Source organism: Bombina bombina, chromosome 11 (assembly GCF_027579735.1).
Source record: "Bombina bombina isolate aBomBom1 chromosome 11, aBomBom1.pri, whole genome shotgun sequence".
In the NCBI taxonomy this organism is placed as follows: Eukaryota; Metazoa; Chordata; class Amphibia; order Anura; family Bombinatoridae; genus Bombina; species Bombina bombina.
Window position 1 is genome coordinate 125,404,432 of NC_069509.1, and position 27,357 is coordinate 125,431,788.

The 27,357-nt window shown below is 36.6% G+C and overlaps 2 protein-coding genes across 3 annotated transcripts in view; one reads left to right on the plus strand and one right to left on the minus strand.

Moving 5' to 3' along the window:
* Positions 1 to 27,357, plus strand: part of C11H7orf50 (chromosome 11 C7orf50 homolog) — a 1,120,174-nt gene that overhangs the window by 725,753 nt on the left and 367,064 nt on the right. The gene's annotated exons all lie outside the window — the stretch shown is intronic.
* Positions 1 to 27,357, minus strand: part of GPR146 (G protein-coupled receptor 146) — a 172,321-nt gene that overhangs the window by 20,062 nt on the left and 124,902 nt on the right. Inside the window, exon 1 of one of the 2 annotated variants that reach the window (XM_053694436.1) lies at positions 21,120 to 21,275. The exons of the other annotated variant lie outside the window; for it this stretch is intronic. The gene's annotated coding sequence lies outside the window, so the exon portion shown is untranslated. Of the gene's footprint in view, positions 1 to 21,119; positions 21,276 to 27,357 lie in introns of those variants that run through there. 2 annotated transcript variants of the gene reach the window in all.

Here is a 27,357-nt window from a genome sequence, read left to right on the forward strand (position 1 = left end):
GAAAGTTGTTTAAAATTGTATGTTCTATCCGAATCGTGAAATATTTTTTTGGGGGTTTTATATCCCTTTAAATATCAATTATGACCCCTATGTTTGTTTGTTTTTGTCTAAATAATACTTCTATATGAAAACCTTAGCTGATAAAATAATTAGCTTATATACTTTTTTGTTAGTTTTTTTTTTTTTTTTTTTTTTTTTTAACTTATGCTATATTCATCAAGAGGGGAGCCAGGATCACTACTTAAAGGATCATAAAACACTATTTTTTTTTCTTTTATGATTTAGAAAGAGCATGTAATTTTAAACAACTTTCTAATTTACTTCTATTATCTAATTTGCTTCATTCTCTTGATATCCTATGCTGAAAAGCATATCTAGATAGGCCCAGTAGCTGCTGATTGGTGGCTGCACACAGGTGCCTTGTGTGATTGGCTCACCCATGTGCATTGCTATTTCTTCAACAAAGGATACCTAAAGAATTAAGCAAATTAGATAATAGAAGTAAATTGGAATATTGCTTAAAATTGTATTCTCTATCTGAATCATGAAAGAAAATGTTTGGTTTTAGTGTCCCTTTAAAGGGACATTAAACACCTAATTATTTTATAAAATGCTTAGTTTTGAGTGGTAAAACTACTATACAATATACTTACTTTATTTTACCCCCTTTTCATATCAGGTTATTCTGAAAATGTCTAATTCTCAGAAAAGGAAATGCACACTACAGACTTTTAAGGCTAACTGCTACATATATAACAACTGCAAAACAATGCACTTTATACTAACACAGTGTCTGGTACTAGCTGCATTGTCTGCAGTCTCAAACCCTGATTGGCTCCTCCAAATAAAGCAAGTGGTGGGTGGAGTTTGACTACTGAAAAACAATTGCAGCAAACACGATGTTAGTTTGTTTTAAAAATGTTTAGATTTGGCTGAAATGTTATTCTATAGCAAAGCAGCGAGAATATCTTGTAATTACAAGGTGTTTTGTGTCCCTTAAATGAAGTGATGCATGAACCTTAATTTTTCAGTACTCTGTTGTGAACAAACTGCAGTTAAAGGGACAGTCTAGGCCAAAATAAACTTTCATGATTCAGATAGAGCATGTAATTTTAAACAATTTTCCAATTTACTTTTATCACCAATTTTGCTTTGTTCTCCTGGTATTCTTAGTTGAAAGCTTAACCTAGGAGGTTCATATGCTAATTTCTTAGACCTTGAAGGCCACCTCTTTTCAGAATGCATTTTAACAGTTTTTCACCACTAGAGGGTGTAAGTTCACGTATTTCATATAGATAACACTGTGCTTGTGCACGTGAAGTTATCTGGGAGCAGGCACTGATTGGCTAAACTGCAAGTCTGTCAAAAGAAATAAAATAAAGGGGCAGTTTGCAGAGGCTTAGATACAAGATAATCACAGAGGTTAAAAGTATATTATTATAACTTTGTTGGTTGTGCAAAACTGGGGAATGGGTAATAAAGGGATTATCTTTTTAAATAATACAAATTCTGGTGTAGACTGTCCCTTTAAACACACAAAGCTTCTTAGAATGAGCACATCACATAGATTTGATTGTACTATTTCACCTATACTGCGTTTACTGTCACTTTATAGAAAATGGTGTAGCTAGAGACTGTAATACAAATTCTAGAGCATGTCCCTTTAACCAGTTATTAATGCTTGAACATGATTGCTTCTCCAGATGTGACATCAGTTTTATTAAAGATACAGTTTCTTTGCCTCTTATTTGTGGCTTACAGCCCTGACAAGAACCTTGACTCCTGCACAGAACCCTGAGGAATGCGAGGTCATTAGGAAGCTGAATAACACGGAATGTTATATGAAATGGAAAAGGGAGCAGTTTGTTTGAAAACCGTTACACAAAGAAGCATTGTGTCACTGTCATTTCATTGACATTTTTTTTACTTATATTCATAAGATAGATCAACATGTAAGTGCTTTAAAACCATTTACCAGTCCTTTATGTTATTTTGCAGTCTTGGAACATACCCCTTGAAGAAGAAAAAAAAATGTATTTTAACTTTTTTTTTTTCTTTGACCAAGGAAGGATATAAATAATAATCTGCAATGATCGAGCAATTACTGTGTAGTATGTTGTAGGGTAACCGTTCTAAGGTATGCAGAATGCACTGCAGGCTTTAAGATAGCAGCAGGATGAAGATACTGGCATGCAGGAAAAAGTATTGTTATAGTTTATCTGTCAGGAGAAAAGGTTACTTGTCAGGAGACAAAAAAATATTAGTCCACTCATTACTGTATTATACTGTATTATTATTATAATGTATTAGTAATTGTCTAGTATAAAATTTCTAGCCCTCGGCATATGTATTTATTCCAGTTTCTCTACTTCCTCTGCTTTAAAGGGACACTGAACCCAAATGTTTTCTTTTGTAAATCAGACAGAGCATGCAATTTTAAAAACTTACATTCTTCCATTTCAAATAAAGATACCAAGAGAATGAAGAAAATTTGATAATAGAAGTAAATTAGAAAGTTGCTTAAAATTGCATGCTCTGTCTGAATCACGAAAGAAAAATTTTGGGTTCAGTGTACCTTTAAGTCTGTCTATTATCTTATCTTTTATCTGTCTTTCTATCTATCATCTGTTTATTACCTATCAAACGCTCTACTATCTGTCTGTCTATAGTATATTCTATCTGCCTGCCTGTCTATCTTTCATTTCTCTGTCTTTCTATCTATCATGTGTCTGTGTTTCTATCTATCACCTGTCTGTCCATTATCTATTGATCTCTCTACTATCTGTCTGTCTATCGTATCTTTCTTCTATCTATCTGTCTGTCTATCTCTACTGCCTGTCTATTTTTCATCTATCAGTCTATTTTTTTATCTATCACTCAACTATCTATCTATATATCTATCTTCCTTCATCTATCTATCTGTCTATATATCTTATATCTATCTATCTATCTATCTATCTATCTATCTATCTATCTATATATCATGTGTAGATAGAGCTTTTTGTCTGTGCTGTGACCCTTCATGTGAAGTACTGGCCACCCCAATATCTCACAAAGGGATCAATCATAATATTTTTTTGGGAGGGGGGAATTATCAAATGATTATCAATTTTTAAAAAAACACCATTAAAGGCTCCTGGGATTTCTGTAAATAAATAATTGTATACGTTTTTCTAAAGGATTGTGATTGGCCCTTAAATGTGCAGCATAAAATGCCCATCTTCTGGAAAACGTGTGTTTAGGGGTTTAAACTTCATCTTACCCAAAAAAGGGAGTTAAAAGGACATGAAAGTAAAGTTAAACTTTCATAATTCAGTAAAAATTTCGGCTTTGCATGGTTCTCTGGATATCCTTTGTTGAAAAGCATACTTAGGAGTGTGCTTGTATCTTGCATGTGCAGCAGTGTTTGTAACAATGCTATATATTGTTGCAGAGACTGATGCCATACAGGGCTCGATTTATCAAGCGTCGCATATATACGCCCCTGTTTGCCGCAGCTTGCCTCTGGCGGACAGAATTCTGTTGGCGGAATTCAGCATTGCACAAGAACGCTATTTTGCGCTCTTGTGCAAAGCCGCCCCCTGCCCACGCACAACCAATCACCCGCGGGCAGGAGCTATCAATCTCCCTGTCCGATGAGACCTGGGAAATTGAAATTCTCCACCTAGGAGGTGAAGTGTTAGGGAAGCAGCGGTCTGATGACTGCTGGGTGATAAATACAAACTGCTAGTTCTTTTTTGAGAACCTGCAGTCATAATGCACCCTATGATAAATCGAGCCCATAGTGTTCAAGACACATGCACACTCCTGAGCGTACCATTTATTTACTGTTAATATCCCTTTAAGGGATATTTGTGCAATTCTAATAGATGAGAGCATTTCATTTTTGCAGCATTGTGTCCCTTTAAATGTGGTTATTTTTATTTATTGCAGCATCATTATTTCTACTTAGTTATTTCTAAGAAGGGAAGTAAAAAAAAACCAGGAAGTTAAATGAGTACGATTCTGTCTGTATTGCGCATGACTGAAGCAATATAAAAATGTAAACTGAATTAACAGAATATTTGGTAAATTAGCCATATGCTAAACTTGATTAAGTGAGATAGAAGCAGAGTACTTGGCTATCATTTCTGCTACGCGCTTCCTGCTGAACAATACAGAATGCACAAAGCTGTTATCTTGGGAAAAAAAGTCAATATATTCCTTGCAGAACTGAAACAGGACATTGGATTTCCAGCTTGGAAAAAATGTGCTCATTCAGAGAGATTTCATTACCTTCAGGCTATTTAAATTGCTCCACAGACCTTCCTTGTTGCAGCAATTGGCAGCAATCTCTTTCCTTTTGTACAGTTGTGATGCAGGTGCAGCAAAGTCTGAATCCTGTATAGCAAGGGGCGCTTAGTCTTACTGAGATCTACTCAGGGGTGTGTTATTATTATTATAATTTTATTTATGAAGCGCCATCATATTCCGCAGCGCTCTCCATGGATACAGTTCCTTTAAATAAAACAATAATATAAAACTTCTAAGACTAAGAGACAGGACAGAATTTAAACACACACAGGAGGAATCGAGGGCCCTATTCCGTTAGCTTTTGTGCTGCCCCTAGGCTCTAGGAACCCCCCCCTAATATCCCCAACTTCAGTGGACAGAAGCACTAACTAGATAACCAGGAATCACTGAATTGCAGTACATTTCATTAATAAACCATTTTGAGAGCGTACTTGGGAGAAATTTTGCCTCCCCCACCCGAATCTTGCTGTCCTAGGCATAGGGGTAGATTTATTAAGCAGCGGATGCTGCTTTCTACGCCCAGAACCTGAAACGTTAAATGGACAGTCAAGTCCAGAATTTTTGTTGTTTTAAATGATAGATAATCCTTTAATTACCAATTCCCCAGTTTTGCATAACCAACAGTTCTAAATATACATGTTTTACCTCTGTAATTACCTTGTATCTAAGCCTCAGCAGACTGCCCCCTTATTTCAGTTCTTTTGACAGACTTGCATTTTAGCCAATCAGAGCTGTCTCCATGGTAAATTCACGTGCATGAGTTCAATGTTATCTATATGAAATACATGAACGAATGCCCTCTAGTGGTGAAAAACTATCAAAATGCATTTAGATTAGAGGCGGCCTTCAAGGTCTAAGAAATTAGCATATGAACCTCCTAGGTTTAGCTTTCAACTAAGAATACCAAGAGAACAAAGAAAAATTCGTGATAAAAGTAAATTGGAAAGTTGTTTAAAATTACATGCCCTATTTGAAACATGAAAGTTTTTTTGGACTTGACTGTCCCTTTAAGTTAAGAAGAAGCGGTCGTAAGCCTTTTAGGTGGTGGACTGAAATCATCCCTATGCGATACAATCGGGATGATTGGCACCCCCTGCTAGTGGCCGATTAGCCGCTGGTAAGTAGGGGGCGGCATTGCACAAGCTTTTCACTAGAAATGCTTTTGCAATGATAAATGCCGATAGCGTATGCTGGGTGTAGGGGGCGGCATTGCACAAGCTTTTCACTAGAAATGCTTTTTGCAATGATAAATGCCGATAGCGTATGCTAACTGCATGTAATAGACACTATTATAAAGAAGAATATGCACAGATACTGATCTAAAAATCCAGTATAAAAAGTTTTAAAACCTCACGTAGAAGCTCCCAGTTTAGCACTGTTGGTGAGGGTAGACTGGGACACCCATTGGAAGGGGCTGGGAAAGCAAGAAGGGAGGACACTCCCCCATCCCTGCATATGAAAAGACCCTTTACACAACCAGGAGTCTGTAGACATCAGTATTTATCTAACACTTTGGGGCTTGGTTAGGAGTCTGAAAATCAGCACAATGTTATTAAAAAATAAGTAAAAATATACATTGTTACAAAAACACTCCCAGCTGGGCTATATAAATGGATCATCTACAAAACATTCATGCAAAGAAAAATCTTGTGTACAATGTCCCTTTAATCTACATAGCAAATAACATTAAAGGGAGATGAAACTCAAAGGTTTGAGACAGAGCATATAATTTTAAACAACTTTCCTATTTCTACTTTTATTATAAATTTGCTTTATTCTCTTGGTATATGTTGTTAAAAGGCATACTAAGGTTGGATCAGGAGTGCATTGCTGCTCCTGAGCCAACTTAAATATGCTTTTTAACAAAGGATACCAAGACAACAAAGCAAATTAAATAATAGAAGTTAATTGGAAATTTGCTTAAAACTGCACCCTCTATCTGAATTATGATAGTTTATTTTTTTACTTTACTGTTCTTTTTTAAAGTGAAAAACTAAAATGCAGTAGCTGGTATTTCACCATGTGTTTACTACAAAAAGGTTACATGTGTGGTCAAAGGTGCACGCCTGGAACACCCTCCTCATGATCCAGATGAAGATATGGCCAGTAATTGGAGCATACGCCTGTATGCCTGCCTCTGATTGGCTCACCAGTGGAATCCTCCTCTGTATTGGCATAGGAGCACAGCTTTGACTTTGTATTGTTTTCCCTTTTGTGGGGGTTAGCAGAAAATGCATTTGTTTATAAATAAAATCTTATAATTATATAAAGTACTTTATTATAACTGGAATGCCCCTTTAAAGCCACTCTGCCCCCCAGAGAGGAATGGGGTAACGTTTTGGGGGTTATTTCATCAGAAGTGCGCAGTAAGCACTTGTGTTTTTACTAAGACAACTGAAGTTTCTATCAGCCGGAAAAAAATAATTTATAAGTCCCAGATTATAAAATATGTACAATGACTCAGGATTCCCTTGCATGACATGTTTTGACCTGAATAACTGATTCTGACCTGGAATTTAAAAATTGCTTGTGTACGTTGTCTCTGGGCGATAAGTTTAATTTTGAATTTACTTTATACTCACACAAAGCATGAATATAAAAGAGCATTTCAACATGTTAAAAAAACGTTATTGTATGAAAACATTAAAGGGACAGTATACACTCATTTTCATATAACTGCACGTAATAGACACTACTATAAAGAATAAGATGCACAGATACTGATATAAAAATCCAGTATAAAACTTACTTAGAAGCTCTCAGTTTAGCTCTGTTAAAAAGGTAGCTGGTAACTGCAAGTGGGAAATAAGACACTCCCCCCTCCCCCTTCTTTTGCATATGAAAAGACCCTTTACACAAACAGGAGCAAGCTGGAGAAGGTAGCTGACGGTATTCTCATAAAACTTTGGGGCTTGGTTAGGAGTCTGAAAATCAGAGCAATGTTATTTAAAAATAAGCAAAACTATACATTTAAAAAAAAAAACTATGGGCTATATAAATAGATCAGCTACAAAATATTTATGCAAAGAAAAAATGAGTGTATAATGTCCCTTTAAGGTTGTTTATTTTTAGCTTAAAACTAACATGAAGTGTATTTTTGTACAGAACCAAAGCTTACTAGCTAATAAGTAAAATTCCCTTAAAGGGACAGTCAGCACCAAAATTGTTATAGTTTACAAAGTTAGATAATTCCTTTACTACCCATTCCCCAGCTTTGCACAACCAACATTGTTATATTAATATACTTTATAACATTTAAACCTCTGAATATCTGCCTATTTCTAAGCCACTACAGGCAGCCTCTTATCACATGCTTTTTTATTTGCTATTCACAACAAGACACTGCAGTGCTAATTCATGTGGGCCATATAGATACCATTATGCTCTCTCCCATGGAGTTGTGGCTGACACTGCACTAATTGGCTAAAATGCAAGTCAATAAATAATAATTAAATAGCCTTGTGATCAGGGGGCAGTCTGCAGAAGTTTAGATACAAGGTAATCACAAAGGAGAAATAGGAGAATGGGTAATAAAGGGATTATATATATTTTTTTAAATAATTACAATTTTGGAGTTGACTGTCCCTTTAAGTCTTTTTGGAGGACAGTAAATCCATTGTAAACCTTAGGACAAACTTTCCCCCCACCCCTCAATACTGCAATATGCTGTTATTGAAGAAAAAACATATTATCTCTATTATATCCTTAACAATAATAATAATAAAAAAATCATCTCTCTTTATTTCTCCTTTAGGAAAAAAAAGGTTGATAATTTTTAACCTTACACTGATTTTCTTACTATTTTTTTTTTTTTTTTTAAATTGATTGCAAGCGGAAAACGTTTTAAACAGGTGCTCCAATAATTAATAAAACTGTTTAGTGTTTTGAGACTTCCGGTGGGCGGGCTAAGGAGAGAGCAGCTTGGAATAGGAGCTCTGGAGCCGAAAGCATTAAAAAAGTGTTTTTAAAGTGGCTATTTCAACTGCCTCAGCGAAATCTTTGCACCCTAAGAGCCCAAGTGCACCCTAGCCTTGATACACTTGGTATCCGGCATCTCTAGCACTGGTAACCGTCATCTACCCCCATCGCAAGTCAGTAAGCATATTAAGTGCGTTTGTAAATAGTGGATGTTCTGTGTAGAAGCGGCCTGAGCATACGGAATGTTTAGTTCACCCTCAGAGGACCACCAATATACGGAACTAGTACTTTCTTTAAAACACCTATTATTACCAGCATTTACTAGGCTCGAAGAAGCCACGCAGCACTTATTAACTGTGATTCAGACCCCAGGATCTGAATGTACTCCAACAGAATGGCGCCAACCAGATGCGGTCTTATCTGACAACAATTGCGATACTGTACAGGAAAGACCTCCTCAGCGATGCAGAGAAAAAACGGAGGAACAGGAACCTTGTTTAGAGGAGAACAACGAATCTTGGTCAGGTCTGAATAAACGGACGGCGGATCTCCTTGAGCCGAATGCCCCTCACTACCATATTTTGGGGACGGCTGAAGCAGCATTTACCTCAGATGTTACCATGGTAGCAACTATGGATAAGGCGACATTGTGCTCAGCCGACATTAACTACCTGCCTGCAAGTCCCCTTATACAATCTACCACAGACCTACCCGTTATTTCGACAGAGGAGCATGATAATAAGAGGGCCTCTGTCTCTATCGCAATGGCAATTACAGCTGAGGCGGCACTGAACTATGCTGAAGAGGATTCTGAACGCATGGGAGTTGGCTAGGTTATTCATACTTCTTATGCAGCTGCTTTTATATATAAAGAGGTCTCTATGCAGAGGAATCTTTTGAAGGAAAATACATATAACAGTATGCTATTTTTAAAGATGTTCTATTGTTGCTCTCGTGGTGATGATAGTCTTTGTACATGTTTGAACGCATTTATTAACTATCCACCATATTGCATTCATATAACTTTTTTCACTAGCTTATGTCACTCCTACCAGTGTATTTGAACCTTGGCTAGTGCCTCTTGCCTGGACTGAACTGTACATACTGCCATTGAAATCAGCGCATAACTGCCTTATAACTGACAATCCAATATATATCTGCTAAGAGACTTATTGCCGCTTGATCCCCATATATGTTGTATAACGTTACTTAGAACCTTCTGCCTTATAATGGCCGGTGTTTCCTTGCTGGCTGCCTGAACTACCGCTTGTTGCATTTCTGTTTGATTACTTATGTCTCTCAATGTATATGCTTCTGCTTCCTCTAAGCATACACCAGCACTTACTCCCCATTCAGCTGGGACACTCAACTGCTGGAAGGATCTGATTTACTCCATGGCTTGACTTACGTATACAAGAGGTTTTAATATATGTTCTAACTCGGGGCCATGACACACAGAGACGCTGCCCAGAGTTTGATCTTGCACTGATGTTGCATTGTGTTATTATTATGGCCGTAGATTAGTTCTTGCTCATTGCCATATCAGCTGTCTGTTCAGAATTGCTAAGCTTACCACCATGCCCTGCTACACATGACATGAATCGGGTCAATTAAACGTGGCTGATTGCTATGAGATATAGTCAATAACCATTGAGATCACAATATGTATGACACCTACTATTTACAGCTAATATACTTCCTATGCTGCTAACAGTAAACAGGGCAAAAGCAATCACACTTTTCCTACATGATAGACCTCCTAGGGTGAATATTTGTGTGCATATTTCTATTTGACAAAAGTTCATATTATGCTAACTCTGCATATATCAATAGAGTCTTTATGATCTGCTCAGCTTTCCCTAGAACTGCCCTGTAGAATGAGTAGCCCCCATGTGCTGCACTTATTTATGCCAGACCAATATTGGAAAGACCTTTTCGATAATGCATGGGTGTACACTGATGATATAAAATAAGCCAACATTGGCAATCCCTGCCTAATCTATCCTCAGTTTATGCCTATTATATTAAATCTGACATCAACTCATCTGGCTTGGCTTAAGACTAATTCAGGCCTCAACTTGAACATAATAATATAAACCAACCTATTTCTTCTACTGGTTAACTCATATATGGCCTGGTTATCTCTAATAAAGTAGTCCCCTATCCTACTCCCAACTATTTTCCAGCAAATAAAAGTTTTTACAAGTGCCCATTTTAATTAACTCTTATAGGCTATTTCATGCTACATAGATTGGGCTCTCACATGTCATACATAGCTGTTCCTCCTTAACCAACTATCAGACCACTGTTTATTAAAAGCAAACTATTGGGCAGTATAACCTACTATTAGATTCAGATACACCTCCACAATAACACTCATATCAACTCATAGGATCAATAGTCTTATTAATTTAAAGGCATAAGGTTGCTTTCCCGGCAGCACCAGGTAGCTTATATGCGGACCCCCCTCATATACGCATAATGGGGATGGCGTACCCCTGAACTCTCTGTGTTTTAATTTCATGATTGAAGGAGTTCTTACGTGTGTATTGCCTTAGTATTCTGTTAATTTTTGTTTTGCTATTACTTATTCTCCTGCAGTAAGAGTAACCATCTTTAAGTGTCTAATGTAAGTAATATTTTGATATGTCATGTACTCTGACACCTAATGTATTAGAAGATACTTCCACCACAATATAACTTGGCTTACATACATATACTCAATACTTATATAGATCTCATCTTACCCCCCTTTGAACCGCGTTTATTAATACCAATCCTCACTTATAAATAACTATATTATATCAGGTCTTATCCCACAAGAACTAGCCCATCTCTACAAACGGTTTATGTATGAGGCCTGCAAGCACTCTCAGGATTGTACCTTAACCTAATACTTACACAGTATTGCAATCCACGGTGAACCTAAAACTCTAAATAAGTGGAGGTTTTCCACATTGGCTTCAAAGGGGGACATATATATATACTCCCCGTGATAGAAGGTACTAGTTTACTTTATTTTAATTTATTATTGTTTAGTTGTGTTATGTTAGTGCTTAGTTGGGTTTTATTTAGTTTAGTTTAGTTCTGATGATATTATAAAATGTAGGGCCATGGGTGCAACATAAGAAAATGCCTGAATAAGCTATATGTACCTCTAAATGCATAAGTGCCTTTCATCTTTCTCAAAAGTACGCGAATACTGTATAACGAGGCTTATAATGTAGCATTTAACCTAGAACTCTGATTGTAACTTGTTCTCTGTAATCTTACTCTGAGTGCATATGAATATGTTGTCTTGCTCCTATGTCTCTTCAATAAAAAGAATTTAAAAAAAAAAAAAAAAAAAAAAAAAAAACTGTTTAGTGTTTTACTGCTTGTGAAGGCTTGTACTGGTTTATTGTGGGAATTGTCTCTGTCAGCCTATGAGCAACTGAGCCTTAGGGCTCCATGTACAAAGCAGCATAAGCTGCTCCGGAGCCCTAGCGGGGCAGGTTTGCATATGCATGCCTGCTTCCCGCAATGTGAGAAGCAGCGATAATTAGACCACTGCTGCTTACGCTCTCCGCCACCTCTAAGGTGGTGAAAAGAATTCATCCCGAACTCGCTCTGGGTGATTGACAGACCCATCTCTCACGCGATTGGTTGCACGAGAGAAGGGACGTGCATTGCACGCTCACTTGAGCTTGTAATGATACATATGGGCAGCAGACGAACAGGATCCGCTGCCCATATATTGCGAAGATGAGTGGACAACGTCTCAAGTCGAGAAGCTTGTCCACTCACCTTTTAGTACATGGAGCTTATAAGCATCCCTTGTGCACATGCATGTGTTCCCTGTCAGATTAATATTAATTTAATCCAAAGGGTCATAAACCCTACATTTTTCTTTCATGATTCAGATAGAGCATGCAGTTTTAAGCAACTTTCCAATTTACTTCTATTATTAAATTTGCTTCATTCTGTTGATGTCCTTTGTTGAACGTCCAGGAATGAACTACTGTGAGCTAGCTGAACAGCTCAGATGATCCAATCACGAGGCGGATATATTGTTTGGGTTTTATGTACCTTTAAAGGGATAGAAAGTTCAAAAATGAAATGTGCAAGGGTGCATTTTGATTTGGAATAAGCATTATTGCAATATACTTTTATCAGCAAAAAGGCTTCTAGTAAATGTTATAACTGCTTTTCTGCGGCATACGCACATATCCCATGAAGGCCTGTGCACCAGTATTCATACAAGGCACCTTCTCAGAGAGCTGACAGTGGTGTGTATATTTCTTCTTAAGACATTATTTGTTTCATACAAGCCACTGCTGACTCTCTGAGAAGGTGTATAGGTTGAATGCTGGTGCACGGCCCACACAGGATATGCACATAAGCATTTTTCTTAAAATTATGGTAAATCCGAGCGTTTAAAAAAACTCTAGGATTTACCATCACTAAAAATAAACTGTAGTTTCATTCATCAGTTAAAAAAAAAAAAACAGTGCTAAGCTTACCCTTTCTGTGCCGCAGCACCTCGCTAAAGTCAGAGGCTCCGGCCACCCATGGCACATTGCTCTAATTCAATGAGATGAAATTTTCACCTCTAAACCAATAGCAGTGAGTGTCCTCTGACAGCCTAACATGGCTATTGGTTTAACAAAGAGGTGGAAACGTCACCTCATTGGTAAAGAGCACCGTGGACTTTAGCACGCTGCCGCGGCACAGAAGGGCCTACAGTTTATTTTAAGTGATGGTAAATCCTAACATTTTTTTTTTTTTTTTTTTAAACATGTTTGTTTCCGTCTATTGCTGTTTTTTTCATCTGCAATATATAGATTTGAATTTAATGTATTGTCACTGTGCAGTTTGAACTATGAATGTTACAGCCATATATACTAGTTTAATATCGCAGACTTGTTTGAATAACCCAGGGTCACATTTCAGTCTTTCCTCCTTAGGTTTAAAACCCAGATGGAAGACACAAACCATTGTCAAACTCAATGGTACAAAGGGCTCTGAGATTAGAAATGCATGAATGATTAACGTGTTACAGGGAAATCCTTAATCCGTGGATCTGTTTACAGGCACGGGCCCTGGCTGCCCTTGTGATTAAAGCCTTTGGAAGGGGCAGAGACCCTTGTTTAAGCCTGTGGCTCCATGTCTCATTTTATCTCTGTCTGTCTCCAGTAGAAAAATACAGTGGGGAGACTGGTCTGTGACAGCGGATTATTGTGCCTATCAGCTAAACGGGACACAGGCAGATGAGTTAAAACAGCATTGTAGTGAAATAGTTAATTATGTGCATAAAAACAAATGAGCTTGAAAATAGAGAAATGTTTAAAGTCTTTCAGCTTGGTTGATAGTTTTTATATAAATCTCACATTGTTTTAATGCGGCCTAAAAGATTGGAAAATAAGGGCTTTATAGGGACAGTGTAAAGGGACAATATACTGTCAAATTTCTAATGACTTGTTATAAAAGCTGCGGAATATAAAATGTATGAGAAATTGCATTTCCAGGTTTATTTGTGTATATGAAATAGCTGGTTTTGTGCTTTGAAACAACAGCCTTTTGAAATGGGTTGAGCTTGCAGGTAAAACGAGATCTCATTATTTTTGTGTACACACACTTGCTTCCTTATCTTATATTTGTCTGTAAACCAAAGCCCAATACTTGGAGCGAACAATCTCTTCTATACAGTATAAATGGGAATACTACAGGCTAAATCAGCTGTTTCAAATGCCAAACTAAGGTTAAAGGAGTGAGTTGTAAACAATTTAAAACAGTCCAGCAGGAAAAATGGATCATTGGGAACAAATTAAAGGGGAGATTTTTTTTTTGTTAAACTGTCCCTTTAATACAAAACTGATGGTCTAATTTGTTATTACATGTCATTTTTGCCTTACTGATGCTAGATAACATGTTTAAACGGACCGTAATTGCCTTGTAATTAAAATAAATTTCCATTGTCTTGCTATAAAATAACATGCCAGCCAAGTGTAAACTTTTTTTTAAAACAAATCAACATAGTGTTTGCTGCAGTTGTTTTTTAATTGCCAAATTCCACCCACCATTTGCCTTTTTTGGATGAGCTTGAGTCTGCAGCTGACAAGGGTAGCCACAGTCAATATGTTAGTACTGTATAGAGTGCATTGTTCTGCAGTTTTTATCTCTTAAAGCCTGTAAGGGACATATATGTAGCAGTGTTAGCCTTCAGAAATCTAAACAGTGCCTTTTCAGTTCTGAGAAATTAGTTATTTTGCAAAGTTCTTTACTAAGCATAATGAAACATTTAATATTAAAATCACAAGGTGTTTACTGTCCATTTCTCCCGGGCAAAAGTCCTGCTTGGATGCTGTAAGCCTTGCAGGCCACAGCTGGTGATTAGTTGCAGGTGCATATTTGGGCATGTGCCTAGGGCTGCGGAATCTTGGGGGACAGCAGCAGATTTGAAGAGGTAGTGCTTTTGTATGATACTATCCCTCTCCTATACCACCTGAATGTTTAAAGGGACAGTAAACACCAGAATTTTGTTGTTTAAAAAGGTAGATAATCCCTTTATTACCCATTCCCCAATTTTGCATAACCAACACAGTTATAATAATACACGTTTTACCTCTGTGATTACCTTGTATCTAAGCCTTTGCAAACTGCCTCCTTATTTCAGTTCTTTTGACAGACTTGCATTTTAGCCAATCAGTACTCACTCCTAGATAACTTCACGTGTGTGTGAGGTCAATGTTATCTACTTGCATTTTAGCCAAGTTGTTTAAAATGACATGCCCTATTTAAATCATGAAATATATTTTGTGACTTTACTGTCCCTTTAATTAATTAATTAATTAATTAATTAATTGCAAGATTGTCTAATGAGAGTACACAACCCCTCCAGGTATCTCTGGCCTTCGGTTTTGAAAACTTTAAGGATGATTTCCCAGGGCCTATGACAGCACAACAGCTAAATTTGGTACTGATTGGCTGGGTCGTGCTTCTTCCTCTCATAATTGGATGACTGGCCATGTTATGCTCAAGTGGGACATTAAAGGGACAGTCAACACAAGAATCTTTTTTGTTGTTTAAAAAGATAGGTAACCCCTTTATTACCCATTCCCCAGTTTTGCACAACCAACACAGTTATAATAATACACGTTTTACCTCTGTGATTGTCTTGTATCTAAGCCTCTGCAAACTGCCCCCTTGTTTCAGTTCTTTTGACAGACTTGCATTTTAGCCAATCAGTACTCACTCCTAGATAACTTCACGTGTGTGTGAGGTCAATGTTATCTATATAAAATACATGAACTAACGCCCTCTAATGGTTGAAAAACTGTCAAAATGCATTCAGATTGGAGGCGGCATTCAAGGTCTAAGAAATTAGCATATGAACCTCCTATTTTTAGCTTTCAACTAAGAATACAAAGAATACAAAGCAAAATTGGTGATAAAAGTAAATTGGAAAGATGTTTAAAATGACATGCCCTATTTGAATCCTGAAAGTTTTTTTTTTTACTTGACTGCCCCTTTAACCCTTTACAGGGTTAATTTAGGCACAGTAATACAGAAATGACACTGTATAATGGATAAGTAGGTGCTGTTTTTGCATTAGTGCGTTCCTCACTGTTTCCTACACGGAATGTGTATGTGTCATACCCCTGACCTTTCTTTATAACACATAATCCAGATGAGGCAGGTGTGTACTCTGGGCGTCCTATAAATAACATTCTATTCATTTCTTATGCAACAGTGCTGACATAATGACAGTGCCCATCAGATAAATCTTCTTAATTCATAAAATATTTATTTCTGTTGTAACACAGGGTTTTTATTGGTTGTACAGTGTTTAAAGGGGCATTATAGCTCTGAGCATGTAATATTAACACCAGCAGTGCAGCAAGTAAAGCAGGTTAAACGCATAAAGACCAGAAAACTGCTGCTTCTGAGCATAAACTGTCACAGATCCAATTAGCAGTGGTAGTTTCACAACCTTGTTGCACTGCCCTCTTTGGGGTTAAACACATAGACTAGTATTAAAATGATATATTCTAACAAATTTGAGCATGTAATATGTTTCAGTGTAGTAAAGGCCCTTGAAGCAGTTTCTCTATATCGGTCCTTAGATACATCAAAACCACATGATTTAAATGTACATTCCTTGTGCCTACTCAGACCACCTGTTAGTAAATGCAAACCTAGGAACCCAAGTGCACGTGACCTACAGAAGTATGCTGTGTGCAGAGTAAAAGCAAACACTAAAACAAATCTACTAATTCAATCATATTGTATTTTGTATACCTCCTCTTAGAGATATGTGAGCTTTAGTGAATCATCTGCACAGACTTATACAGTAACTGGTGAGGTTGGCGAAGCTATATACAGCTTTAGTGAATCATCTGCACAGACTTATACAGTAACTGGTGAGGTTGGGGAAGCTGTATAGAGCTTTAGTGAATCATCTGCACAGACCAATACAGTAACTGGTGAGGTCGGGGAAGCTGTATACAGCTTTAGTGAATCATCTGCACAGACTTATACAGTAACTGGTGAGGTTGGGGAAGCTATATACAGCTTTAGTGAATCATTTGCACAGATCAATACAGTAACTGGTGAGGTTGGGGAAGCTGTATAGAGCTTTAGTGAATCATCTGCACAGACTAATACAGTAACTGGTGAGGTTGGGGAAGCTGTACAGAGCTTTAGTGATTCTTCTGCACAGACTAATAAAGTAACTGGTGAGGTTGGGGAAGCTGTATAGAGCTTTAGTGAATCATCTGCATAGACTAATACAGTAACTGGTGAGGTTGGGGAAGCTATATACAGCTTTAGTGAATCATCTGCACAGACCAATACAGTAACTGGCGAGGTTGGGGAAGCTGTATAGAGCTTTAGTGATTCTTCTGCACAGACTAATACAGTAACTGGTGAGGTTGGGGAAGCTGTATAGAGCTTTAGTGAATCATCTGCATAGACTAATACAGTAACTGGTGAGGTTGGGGAAGCTATATACAGCTTTAGTGAATCATCTGCACAGACCAATACAGTAATTGGTGAGGTTGGGAAAGCTATATAGAGCTTTAGTGAATCTTCTGCACAGACTAATACAGTAACTGGTGAGGTTGGGGAAGCTGTATAGAGCTTTAGTGAATCATCTGCATAGACTAATACAGTAACTGGTGAGGTTGGGGAAGCTATATACAGCTTTAGTGAATCATCTGCACAGACTAATACAGTAACTGGTGAGGTTGGGGAAGCTATATACAGCTTTAGCTAGTAAATATTTTGTTTGGATGATATTCTTACCAAGTACAGATATCTCAATCTACACTCAGTATAGTTAATTTGTTTCACTTATCAAATTCAACAGCTAAAGGGACATAATAAATGCCAAACTGACATTTTTGAATTGTTAATAAGTATCCCAAGAGGTTTCCAAATGGAATAGTGGTTTTGTGCATGAATATACATGGTTTGGATCAACTGAAACAAAATTTTAAGCAACTTTCTAATTTACTCCTACTATCAATTGTCTTCATTCTCTTGCTATCTTTATTTAAAAAGCAGGAATTTAAAACTTAGGAGCCAGACCATTTTAGGTTCAGCAAACCGATACACAAGCGTAACCCAGGTTCTGAACCTAAAATGGGCCAGCTCTTAAACGTTACATTCCTGCTTTTTAAATAAAGATAGCAAGAGAATGAAGAAAAAATGATAATGGAGTAAATTAGAAAATGCTTAAAATTGCATGCTCTATCTGAATCATGAAAGAAAAAAATTGGTTTTAGTATCCCTTTAAATACAGTAGAATTGCATAATCAAAAACTGCATAATAAAAAGACAATACAAAAGCACTTACTTTGAATTTTAAATGAGCAGTAGATTGTTTTCTGACAAATTTAAAAATATATTTTAATTTGTCGTCTAGCATCATGTGACATTCATCAACCAATCACAGACTCATATATGTATACACTTACCTATTGTTCATGCTCTGAAATTGCTGGTCTATCTGAATAATTAAAGTTTACTTTTTCAATATAGTGTCCAGTTAAAGGGATAGGAAAGTCAAAATTAAACTTTCATGATTCAGATAGAGCATGCAATTTTAAGCAACTTTCTCATTTACTCCTATTATCAAATTTTCTTCATTCTCTTGGTATCTTGATTTGAAAAGCAAGAATGTAAGCATAGAAGCCGGCCCATTTTTGGTTCAGGCCTGGGTAGCACTGTCAAAATGTAGCCACCCAATCAGCAAGCTCTACCCAGGTGCTGAACCAAAAATGGGCTGGCTTCTAAGCTCACATTCAAATAAAGATAGCAAGAGAACGAAGAAAAATTGATAATAGGAGTAAATGAGAAAGTTGCTTAAAATTGCATGCTCTACCTGAATCACGAAACTTTAATTTTGACTAGACTATCCCTTTAAGATATACTACTTTTATTTTTGAAAATGCGATTTGTGTTGCGATCTGGTGTCACTTATAATAATCTTGTGAGGTTGCGAAATTCATGGTATATATTTAAAAAATAAATATTAAAAATATCCATGTTAGAAATAGACTGTTTCAAGAGGGTGTTGTAGTATTTTTGGGATTTGTTTTCCCCAATTTTGGTTTTTATTTGTTTTTAAAAAAAATAAATAAAAAAAAAGCCCTTTATCTGCAGAATACATTTAGGATTGGGATCACTTGAAATCCATGCTGACACTATTGGATGATGTTTAAAACTCAATATTGGCTATAAATCGACCACTAGAAGTTGCTAAAATCTCTCATTAGTTCTTACAGGTCCTTGGACTTGACTTGAGGTTAGAACGTTGTCTACACCAAGGATGTTTAAATGTTTCCATTAAAGGACCAGTCAACACAGTAGATTTGCATAATCAACAAATGCAAGATAACAAGACAATGCAATAACACTTAGTCTGAACTTCAAATGAGTAGTAGATTTTAAAAGTTATGTCTTTTTCCACTCCCCCTGTACCATGTGACAGCCATCAGCCAATCACAAATGCATACACGTACCATATGACAGCCATCAGCCATTCACAAATACATACACACTTATTCTTGCACATGCTCAGTGGGAGCTAGTGACTCCAAAAGTTTAAATATAAAAAGACTGTGCACATTTAGTTAATGGAAGTAAATTGGAAAGTTGTTTAAAATGGCATGCTCTATCTGAATAATAAAATTGTAATTTTGATTGAGTGTCCCTTTAAAGGGATATAAAAACCCCAAATTTTCTTGTGATTCAGTTAGAGAATTCAATAATAAAAAAGTTTCCAATTTACTTCTATTATCAAATTTCCTTCGTTCCCATGATATTCTGTGTTGAAGATATACCTAGGTAGGCATCTGGAGCACTACATGTCATGAAACATCTAGTCCTCTTGCAAAAGGATAACATTCTTGCAAAACTGCTGCTATATAGTGCTCCAGAAATGGGACGGCATCTAAGCATACGTCCCTGCTTTTCAGCCAAAGATACAGAGAACAAAGAAAAAATGATAATAGAAGTAAACTACAAAGTTGTTTAAATTTGTATGTTCTATCTGAATCATGAAAGAAAAAGATTGGGTTTTCTGTCCCTTTAAAGGTGCACAGCATGATGTATGGAGAGCAGAGGGGTTAGGATGCCGTTTAGCTCTGATAGGATTATGCAGTATGGCAGATCAGTGCACCTTACACTCGTCTAATGAGTAATTGCTTTAGACACCGAGTCACACACAGCAGGTACTAAGTCTAATACACTGATCCTCATTTATGTATTCAGTAGACACTGTACAGACCGTGTGTGTCAGGTTAGTTCATAGCCATACGCTCTGCAATGATAATGATCCAAAAATCCAAGTTCTGTGACCAAAAGCTATTTAGAAAATGTTCAAAATATTATTGTTTATTTGTAGAGCACCAACAGATTCTGCAGCTCTAAAATACCAAGAAACACAACAGCTCTACTGCATTATTATGTTAGGGGGCATACAAATAAGCACATACATTGTTTTGTAAAATACAGCGCCGGTGTCACTTATTCTCCCGCTGGTGCTTGAGGAACTCCTAAACAGGTTTGTGTACGTTGGGTGAGTTGCACTTATGTTCAGTAATAATTATAATCCTCTCTATAACTGTAATTACATGTTATTTACATAAATTCCCGAAACCACAGAACATTTTTTTTGTATGACACACTGTCAATGCAATCAGCGGTGATGAGGGTACAGGTGGTGGTCTGCATTGTCTACATATCCCTATTGTTGTTAAATCGCCATGACTCCCTCCTAACTATAACTGTTCACTAGCACCACAACACAAACACCACTTGTGCAGCAACCAGAGATGCTGATTAGTTAAGCACACTATGGGGTACATTTATTAAGCTGCATTTGCAGCTTTTTCAGCTTTGTCGAGAATGCTTGCTTCACATATTTAAGAAGCTAAAACCGCTTCTTTTTACTTCACCACCACCACCTCGGAAGTGGTGAGATCAATCTCCACGACACTCGCTCATTCAGGATGATTGACAGGCCCTGCTCTAGTGCATTTTTGTTCTGGAACATGGGGCAGCCTTACCTAAGAATCCTAAATTTCGCACTTCGATGAAACATCGCAAGTGGAGTTTGAAGGCATAAGCTTGTATGACAGACAAGCAAATGCATCATCCATGGGTACAAAACAGTGGCTTTCTAAGCTCTGAGATCTCAAGAGTTAATAACAGACTAACACATCTTTGTATTTAATGATGTATATTTCAATACATTAAATAATCTTCTGGGGTTGTATAAATGTCCATTTAAATATTGCTTATCTATGCACTCTACTTCCCAGTATATTCATGTGATCATGTCACAGGAATATAAATATACATCAAACTATCTCAAACCTATAGAGGTTAAGAGCCATAAGTCTAATGATACAGTCACTCACCTGATCTACACCTCACTAAGATTTTGTAGCCAGCCGCTGGGGCACTCCAGAAGCTGCCAGGAAACATTTTTCCAAAATAAAATGAAAACTCCAAGGCTTTTGCTGATCCCCATAAGCAGAGAGAGTGCAGTGAGGCTGTTTACAGTAGCAGCGCTGACAGAGACTGGAGTTCTACTAAACTTGCTGTGTTCCCACGTGATCTCATACACACACACACATCCTCACAAGCTCCAGCTGCCTGACGCGATTGGCTCAAAGGTCTGTTACACAAACAATCTTTTCCTACAATCATAGCCCTAAGTGATTCTGACAGCAGAATGAAAAGGGCCCTGATCATTGCCCATGGGCTTTTCTGGCATAGCCAGCCATGTGCATTTGTTTTTATTAAAGGGATGGGGGTGAACACCCTTTTAAAGACTGTTATGGCAGCAGTGAAAGCCTTAGATGTTTCTGGAAATACAACCTCATGTAAAGAAGCTAAGTGCCTAACAGTGTGACACAGCCTAAATATCACATTTCACTGCTCTTATTTGAATAACAAAAGACATCGTCAACCTGATGTTTATGCTGGAATTCTTTTCTTTGTTTTCTGTAAATGTTTTTTTTTGATAGAATTTATATTTTTTTTTTGCATAACAGCTCTTTCTAATGCAGAACATAAACTGCTCTAATTTGTATTTTATTTTTCCACTGTCGTCCCATATTAACCCTTTCGCTGCCAGGAATTTCAGAGAAAACCTTTACAAGATAATTTTTAGCATTTTTACTATCACTCCGTTTGAATAGAAATAGAGTCTTGTTTTTTCTGATTTAGCTATGCAAACTATATATTTTTTTTAAAGTAGACAACGTATGGTATTGATCTAGGGCCATTATGGTATATTTGATGCCACTATTTGGCTGCCAAATACAATCATTTTAAAAAAAAAAATGTTTGCAAAGTTTGGCTTTTTCACTGAAATTATTTACACACAACTACTGCAGTCATAAAACAAATGGTTGTAAAAGCGTCTCTGGGGTCCCCTTTGTTCAGAAATAGCAGACATGCTTGGCAATTAGAAGGCCAGTAATTTCAGCTAAGGACCACACTTCTGGCAGTGAAGGGGTTAATCAGGTAAGGTTAATATTTTCTCCAGTGTAGGGATTACCCTCCCATCTGACACCTCCTGATCTTCCACTGGTCACCACCATTTTAGGTACTGGCAGACAGTCTACCAGTATGCAGTTTAGGGCATAGTATGGGGATCCCTCATTATTCTCCCACCTCCCTGATTATTCCCCTAAACAACCCTGTAACCCCCCCCACACACACACACACACACACACACACTGTACCTCTCCATGTTTAAAAAAAAATATTTATTAAATATATATTTGTTTTTGTATTGTAGGGTTCCTCCTCACTCTTCCCACCTCCAAGCAATCAATACTTTTCTGTATTGTAGTGCCCCACCTCCCCCTCCAACCCATATTTTTTCTGTGGCGTAGTGCCCCTTTCCTCCCTCTCCCTTCCAAACAGTTTTATTTTTTGCTGTAGTGTAGGGAACCCACCCCTTCCTCACCCTCCTCCATTGAGCTGCCCACCCATTTCCCTCCTTCCCTCCCACCGCTCCCACTTGGCACCAGAGGATTATCTTTACAGAGAGTGACACAGACAGTGTCACTTTCTGTAACAACCGGCGATCTGACTTCATATGTTAAGGATGCTACCTTACCATATGAAGTCTGATTGCCGATTGTTACAGAAAGTGACACTGTCTGATCAGATGCTTTCTGCCCCATGGTTGCGACTCCTGCTGTCTGAGCTAACAGCCGGAGCCACAACACTTGTCTCTGTGCTGGACGGAGGTTAAAGGGACAGTAAAGTCAAGATTAAACTATCATGATTCAGATAGAGCATGCGATTTTAAGTAAGTTTCAAATTTACTTGTATTATCAATTTATGCTAAAGTCATGTGCACTCTCCTGAGACTACCCAGGTTTATTCTTCAGAAAGAAACTAATTTGATAATATGTCATTTTTTTAATTGCATACTAAGAAACATAAAACTAGATTTTTTTTTAAACTACATGCTTCCGGCTACATCTGGCTCTTTTTCAACCTTTTTTTTTGTGTGGCCCTCAGCACCATTGAGCAAAATATAGATATTAATAAGTATAGATATATTTGGCGGGGCTATACAAATAAATGATAATAATAATAATAATAGATGTAGGTCTGGAGTGTCCTTACCCTTAAAGGGGCAGTAAACACCATGCAATTCTAAAAAATTTCTGCAGTCTTCCAATAGATTAACAAATCGGCAAATGCTAAAAATTATTGCAACAGATTAACACTGTGTTTGCTGCAATCATTTTTCAATAGTCATACTCCACCTACTACTTTTTTTTATTGGGAGGAGGTGATCTGTAATTGTTTTGTTCAGCAGAAAAGATAAGACATCAAACTGCAAATTAGGGGGAGCTATTTGGCATTTAGGCTTGTAAAGCCTGACACGCTCTTTCAGTTTTCAGGAGTGGTAAATCCACATTCTCAGTCATAAATTCCTAAAAAAAAGGGGGCAAAATAAATAATGAAGTATTGTAAAGCTGCTTTACTACACACAAGCAATTAATGGATTACCGCATTTTATATCGGCATCAGGATTTCCTTTACATTGTTCACATACTAACCCAGAATGTGCACTCTACATAGCTACAATTGGCTTTTTGTTGTGCTGTGCATAATTCTGTTGGTTGGGTTATACAAATATGCTGCAGAACTAGAAAGTGAAGTATGACTGCGAATGATAAATGCTTTAGCCTGTCTTCCTATACAATCACTGGCTGTCTGCACACAAGAGGTTATCTCATAAGGTCATTTAGAAAGTGTTAAGTTTCTTGTTTTCCATCCTGTTACAAAGTCATGGTACTATATACTGAGTATTTGTTATTGTGTGGTACTGACTGCAGGCTGACTCATTATGGGGATGATCTATGGTTTGTATTTCCTTCTTTTAGTAATGAAGGGAACATATTTCATCTATTGAGAAATGGTAGAAGGTAACATGTCACAGTCAAAAGATATTACACTCAAGTGCATTCCCTATAAAATGTTTAATTAAAGGGACATATTACTCAAAATTGTTCCATAATATATATATGAAAGAACAGCTATCAAACATGTTTAAAAATATGTGATACAGAATAAATTGTTTATAGTTCACACAACGCATTCAATTTTAAACAAATGTAATTAATTCTTTAGGTATCCTTTACTGAAGGAGCAACAATATATATATATGCAGCTACTACCAATCAGCAACTAGCTCTCAGTAGTGCATTGATGCTACTGAGCCTATCTAGGTATGCTTTTTAGCAAAGGATAGCAAGAGAATGAAGCAAATTAAATCAGACATAAACTGGAAGGTTGGTAAAAATTACTTGATCAATCTGAATCATGAAAGTTTAATTTTCGACTTTACTGTCTCTTTAAATGGACATGAAACCCAAAACAAATTATTTCATAATTCAGATGGAACGTACAATTTTAAACAACTTTCCAATTTACTTCTATTTTTAAATTTACTTCATTCTCTTGGAATCATTTGTTGAAGAAGCGACAATGCAATACTTGGAACTATTTGAACACATCTGATGAGTCAGACAAGAGGCGTATATTTGTAGTCATGTATTGTTGCTCCTGAGCCTAACTAGTTATGCTTTTCCACACAGGATACCCAAGAGAACAAAAACAAATTAGGTAACAGAAGTACAATTGAAAGTTCTTTAAAATTGCATGTTAAAGGCTTTACTGTCCCTTTAACATCTCCATTTCTGAGTCATATCGTATCTAGCTTTGCACTTAGCAAGTAAACAAGTACTTTACAACCTACTATTTATTTATTTTTTAATCAAAGGATTAAAGAAATAGCTAAAACCGCCTGCTTTTTTGAAAAGCGTCCAGAGCATTGGAAGAAAAATTCTTGCTTCATGACAAGATTGCATAACTTCTGTTATTTTATTTACTGGTTGGAAAAAAACAACCTTTTGAACTTGTACAGTCTCTTCCCTGGTATTTGTTTGGTTCTGCTTTATTGTGTATGAAAAATGTATAGAACGTCAGGTATTGTGCAGAGCATTCCAACGTTTGTGTTATTAGCTACAGGCAGACTTGTAAGAAAAAAACGCTCTTATTAGAATTGTGGGTATCCCAGTGAGAAGCCGCTCATATTTCTGTTATTCTATGGAGCTTATGAACAAACCAAGTAAATATTTGTGTGTGTATCCTAATTTATTTTAAAGGGACATATAGATGAATTACATCTTTGAATAGAAAATTATCTGCAATATACACAAATTGGCAAAAATGCTTCTTGTTAGGTATCACTGTTTTAGTGTTAACATTTTTATCTACATGTGTATAGAGCATACAATTCTAAAGAACTTTCTAATGTATTTCTTTTATCAAATTTTCTTCATTCTTGCTGCGCGAGACCGCGCTGTTGAAAAATTCACCCCCATAGAAAGACCAGCGACGTATCGTTAAGGGGTTAAAAAAAAACTTTGTTTTTTTTTAATGAAAGAGAATATTTGATTGCATACTGAGCTAAAAAAAAAAAAAAAAAAAAAAACGTATTTCAAAATAAACAGCTATATCATTACCTTTTTCGTTGGAAAGGGTATATTTGTAACATGGTAAATTATTGCTCTTTTGCAGATTAGAAATTGTTTGAGTTTTATGTCTCTTTAACACAATGTTTCTCAATTGCAGACCTCAAATATCACTAACTGAGATGTCAAGTGTAAAAAAAAAAAAGTTAAAGGGGCCACTGCGTGTTAATACTTAAAGGGATACCCACTTTACATCATATTTCCCACAAAATTTTTAATCATACATAGTTTATTATTTACTTATTTTTTTAATTCAGTCTTGTGCTACACGCTAAAATCTGTGCAAACACAGTTTGTTACTGTTGGACAAGAATTAATTAGGCAACGAAAATAGCCAAGTGGCACGAAGAAGGGCCGCCTTCTTCCGCATTTAGAGGTTCAGAAAACCTCTGCACATCTCTACTATCCAGCATTATTCAGAATCCTCACATGGCTACATTCTGCACAATATCTTATTTATATAAGTCCGTAATTGGCCACAGCAAAGAAAATAAACAATACTCAAGAGTTTTTCAATGGGTATGTTCTCAGGGACAGCAAATCAATGCAATGTTTGATAATAGAAATATAGTTTCAATGTATAGAAAACTATTTTGTATGCAGATACATTGTTTTGTATATATAATATGTCTATCATATCTTTAATATTGAGTGGACTAGTAGTTTTTCCCTCTTCTCAAGTGACTATTCTCCCCTGACTTATAAACTATTGTAATATTTTTCTACCCCTGTATGTAATGTTCTGTATGTGTTTGTGTGTGTGTGTTTTACACTCAATATCCAAAAGGAGCGCACTCTCACTTCAAAAATGACATCTGCCAGCAATAATAGTAACAGCAGCAAAAAACATGCACCCTCTGGTCTTTTTTAATCACATGTGTATTTACTGCAGTGTAACGTTTCGGGGATACAGCTCTTCTTCCTCAGACACAAGGAATGTATATTTGAAGTGAGAGTGTGCTCCATTTGGATAATGTGTGTGTGTGTGTGTGTATATATATATATATATATATATATATATATATATATATATATATATATATATATATATATATATATATATATATATATATATATATATCTCAAATAAAATAAGAGATCCACACTCACTGGACTTGTCATAAATATTTATGACAAGTCCAGTGAATGTGGATATCTTATTTTATTTGATGGACTAATCTATTCTTCCTGACACCCTGGCAGATGACATTTGAGGTGTGAGTGCAAATCTACTTGGGACTCTTTTATATATATATATATATATATATACACACATATACAATGCAATGATAAGCATTCTCACCTTAATGGCAACTGCCAGGGTGCCAACTGTTAAATATATCAAGTAGAAGAAGGCACTTACTGGTCTTTTCAAGTGTACTTTATTTAAAAAGCGTGACGTTTCGAGTAAGGGGAGTGTCCCCCGAAAATGTCACACTTTTGAAATAAAGTACACTTGAAAAGACCAGTGAGTGCAGTGATATACAGTATATATATATATAAATATATGTTAATGTCAATGTCCTATTCATGGCCTCTTTTTGTAGTACTTCTTTTATAAGCTATATTTATGGACCACCTAGCA